At 40.3% G+C, this 4,852-nt stretch overlaps 1 pseudogene; it reads right to left on the minus strand.

The window, feature by feature from the left end:
* Window positions 1-1,847: 1,847 nt before the first annotated feature.
* On the minus strand, window positions 1,848-3,402 carry LOC107508705 (annotated as a pseudogene).
* Between the last annotated feature and the right edge of the window lie 1,450 nt (window positions 3,403-4,852).

Genomic DNA, 4,852 nt, shown 5'->3' on the forward strand with positions numbered 1-4,852 from the left:
TTGACATGATGGGTTTGCCCTGGTAACTTTTTAAAAAGTCACAGCATGTCTGCGGCCATGCCACCCTGAATGTGCCTGATCTTGTCTGTTCTTGGAAGCTAAGCAGGGTCGGACAGTGTGTAAACTAATGGACATGGGTGTATTCTGATAAAACTTACAGATGCTGAAGTTTGAATTTAATACAATTTTCACATATTATTCTTTGACTTTTTTCAACCAACTGAAAGTGTAAAAGCCATTCTTAGTTCAGAGACTTACAAAAATAGGTCTTAGTTCAGAGACTTACAAAAAAGTAGGCTAGATCTGGCTTGTAGGCTATAGTTCGCCAACCTCCAGGCCAAATCCTCACAACTCACAAATGATTATCTCAAGTTGTAACCTGTATCCTGAACTTTATGTTTATATATCCAAATGCCTACTTGACACTTCCATTTGGAGTCTATGAGTATTTCAAAAATAAGCCACTCAACCCATAGTCCTAGTAATTTTTTTCAAAAATTGTACTATAGAATTTTTCAAAATTATGAAATGGTTGAAATTTATGGTGAATTGGATTGTATCATTAACATTTTATTATACTTGTCTTATCACATAGTTATCCATCTTTCCATCCCTCTACTGATCTTTTAATCATAGTCCCTTGGTGCATTTTAAAGTTAACTAAGTTAATTTCAGCCTAAATACTTTTTTTTTCTTTCAAGGTAGAAGTCACATATAATGTTCTATAGTTCTATATAAATGGAATAATACAGTTTGCACTCTTTTTTTGTCTGTCTTCCTTTATTCAGCCCAATTATTCATCTATGCTGTTGTGATTCAGTAGTTCATCCCTTTTTATTGTGAGTCGCATTCCATGCTATGAGTATGTCACTTGTTGATGGATATTTGAGCTATTTCCAGTTTTTTAGCTATTAAAGTCTCTATGAACCTTCATGTACAATTCTTTGAATGGACGTATATTTCCTTTTCTCTTCGATAAAAACCTAAAATCAGAATAGCTGGATCATATGGTAGATGTATTTTAACATTTTGAGAAACTGCCAGATTGTTTCTACCCACAGTATATGAAAGTCCCAGTTGCTCCATGTCATTGCCAACACTTAGTATGGTCAGTCTTTAAATTATAGTTGCTCTAATAGGTATAGAGTGGTATTTCATTGTGGTTTTAATTTGCAATTAAACCATCTTTTCATGTGCTCATTGGCCATCAGTATATCTTCGTTGGTGAAGTGTCTGTTCAGATCTTTTGCCCGTATTTTAATTGGGTCATTTGCTTATTGTTAATGAGTTTTGGGAGTTCTTCATTCTAAATCAGATATATGCTTTGCAAAGATTTTTCTCCCAGTTGATAGCTTATCTTTTCTTTCTCTTAAGAGTGCCTTTTGAAGAGCATATGTTTCTTGTTTTGATGATGTCGAATTTAAACATTTGTTTTTTTATAAACTGTCTTTTTACTGTTGAATCTAATACATTTTTGCCTAATCCAGAGTTGCAAAGATTTTCTCCTGTTTTCTTCTGTAAGTTTCACAGTTTTAGTTTTTACATTTAGGTCTATGATCATTTTCAAGTTACTTTTGTATATGGTGTGAGGTATGGATCAAAGTCTTTTTTTTTTTTTTTGCATATGGATATCTAATTATTCTGGTACCATTTGTTGAAAAGGCTGTCCTCCATAGCATTGCTTTAGTGCTTTTGGCAAAAGTCAGTTGCCCATTTATGTGTGGGTTTGTTTCTGGACTTCCAATTCTGTTTCACTTATCAATTTATCTTTTTTTAAAAAAAAAAAAAAAAACAATAGTTTTTAATGGGACCCAGAGATATGGTTACAATCACATAGTCAGACACAAAAAAAATCCGTGGGTGATCAAGAGTTGCAAGGTTACAAAATAGTGAGAGTAACACTGGGTGTAGAAAAAAGCTGTTCCAGAACCTCAGTAGCCAGGCTAATATGGCCTCTCCCTGTGATGCTGTCTGTGGTCACCCCTGGAATCCATCTTGCTAGGGCCAAAGCCACCTCTCCACCATGGTCCCTGCCTCGGCCTCAGTAGCCAGCCACCCCAATTATAGCTTCCTCTGCCACCACAACAATCATCTCTATAGCCACCCCACCCCCATATGAGAGCCTCCTAGTCCCCCTCCTGGGCCATCTGGTTTAGGGGCCTTACACTGGTTGCATTCATTCCTCTCAAGAGAAATTCGTGTTCTCACATGTAAGATTAGGACACTTCCAGTCCCCAGTTCGCTGCTGTCCTCCTCCACCACCACCTCCACTGGGGAATCCTCCCTGGCCACCACCACCACTGCCACCACCTCCATAGCCTCCACGGCCCATGGGTCTTCCTTGCCTTTGGCCTCCATGACCATTGCCACCATCTCAATTGAAATCTGCTCCCCGAGTAACAAATGAAACCTTGATAGGATTCTCAGAAAATTCTTTACCATCAAACCAGTCAATAGCTGCTTTAGCAGAAGGTGGGTCATCAAATGATACCGTTGCCTCTCCCTTCAGCTTGCCTGTTTCCCTGTCTGTGTACAGATTAATCCTGGGTTGTCCTGTTTTCTTATTTGTTTTAATAATACCAATCTGCTTAAAATAATCAGCCAAGACTCAATTGTAACATTCTCTCCCAGGCCTTGTACAAAGATGGTATTGTCTGAATTATCCTGTTCAGAGTTATGATGTGATCCTTGGTCCTGAGGGCCACCAAATTTATTGAAGCCACCGTGGTCACTTCCTCCCATGCTGCCTCTGCCTCCACAGTCACCTCCACAACCTCTGGGTTCATAGCCACCACTGCTGTGGTTGTAACCACCACTGCCCGCGCCGCAGTCCCCTTGGTCCTGTTGGCCTCCCCCATAGCCACTGCCACCACCATTCATGGGGGATTGATCTTGACCATTGTTACCTCTGCCACCTCCACCGCTACTGTTGTACTGGTTCTGCTGTCCGTAGCCCTGAGGAGGATTATAGGAGCTTTGCTGCTGTCCATAGCTTTGCTGTTGTCCACCATAGCCAGACTGCTGACCATAACCCCCACCCTAGGCCTGCCCATAGTTGCTGCTCTGAGGACTGCTACTGTTAACTTCCTGAGGTGCTGCTAGGGTCTGGCTGCTGGTCATAACCAGGGTAGGAGGACTGCTGTTTGTAAAAAGATTGAAAACTCTGGCTGCCATAGCCACCTGCTGAGCCATATCCCTGGGGAGCTGGCTGAGTGCTATAGCTCTTCTGGGTCTGTCCATAAGAACCTTGGCTGCTCTGGCCATAGCCTGAAGTGTCCGCTGACTGACTGTAACTCTGCTGTCCACAGGGCTGATTGCTTTGCTGGAATAGCCCTGTCCAGGCTGCGTGGGGTAAGCCCCATAGCTTTGGGTTGCTTGTTGGGTATAATTGTTTGAGGCCATGTCGGCGCATGCACGCGCAGGCCGACACACACACAAGAAGCTTCCAGAACCACAGAGCACTGATGCCTCAAGAACTGAACCCAATTTACCTATCTTTACAACAAAACTACACTGGTTTAATTACTGTTGCTTTATAATGATACTGGAAATTACTACAGTGGAAGCCCTCTACTTTGCTCTTCTTTTTCAGAGCTGCTTAGAGTTTTCATTTCCATATACATTTTAGAAATAGCTTGTCAATTTCTACAAAAAAAGTCAATAGGGATTTAGTTGGGGATTGCTTTGAAAATTGATCTATAGACCAATTTGAGAAGAATTGCTATCTTAATATTTGAGTCTTCCAATTCAAGAACAAAGTATAGCTCTCGGTTCATTGAGATTTAACTTAAATTTCTCTGACATATTTTATAGTTTGCAGCACATGTGTCTTTGCAACTTTTGTCAGATTTATTCCTAAGTATTTCATGTTTTCGATGCTGTTGTAAACAGTATTTTTAAATCTTGATTTTCTATTTCTGTGGCTAGAATATAAAAATACAATCAATTTCATACATTAATATTGTATTCCACAACCTTTCTAAACTTACTTATTAGTTCTAATAGCATTTTTCAGATTCCACTGGACTTTTATACATGATGATCATGTATTCTGCGAAAAAAGAATTTTGCTTATTCCTGGAAGGGTAAATTTGGCCCCTTTTACTCCTTCTTGGCTGGAAATAGAACTCCTCTATACAGTTGAGTTTTGTTTTTATTGCAAGCAAAATCAGCACTGTGGCTATGAAAAATAATAGATACTTTTAGGGCTGTTATGAAAGCTCTCTGGTTCTAAGATTGTGACATGAGCTGACAGTTAAAAGAGGTGAATTTGCCATTTTCTCTCTGTAAGCAATCCAGTGCACTTTGAAGAAGAATCCATCCCACACCACAGTCTTCATTACTGATATAACAGTCGAATGCAGGAGCCACTTGGGCTCCCAAGGCAGGAACTTTAGTTGGTATTTCATCAAAATAAGCCACAGGTGATAGCCTGATTGTGATGCTGCTGCATGTCATGAATTACTAACATCTTATTTCCCATTGTCAAGGAGCTCAGAACAGTGCTCAAACCCAGTGGAATGACCAAACCAATCCCAAAATTCCATCCTGTGGGTCTGTCTCCTAGCAACACTCTTGGTACTAATTCTGTATCAGTCAGGATCCAATCATGAAGCAGAAACCACATAATAATTTAAACAAGGAGGTTTATTTACAGGGATTACTATTAAGTGTGAATAAAAGAAAACTCTAAAAAATAAAGCCTGAGGAATAGTACCCAAGCAAGAAACAAACTTGAAAGGGAAGTGCCCTCCCCAAGGCTGGGATTCAGACCTCATTGGAGAGATGTGGCTGCAGCCCAGTGGAGAAGTTTGTTGGGATGCCCCAGGCCAGAGCTGGTCCATAGCCATCA

This window comes from Rousettus aegyptiacus, unplaced genomic scaffold, assembly GCF_014176215.1.
Source record: "Rousettus aegyptiacus isolate mRouAeg1 unplaced genomic scaffold, mRouAeg1.p scaffold_m13_p_8, whole genome shotgun sequence".
In the NCBI taxonomy this organism is placed as follows: Eukaryota; Metazoa; Chordata; class Mammalia; order Chiroptera; family Pteropodidae; genus Rousettus; species Rousettus aegyptiacus.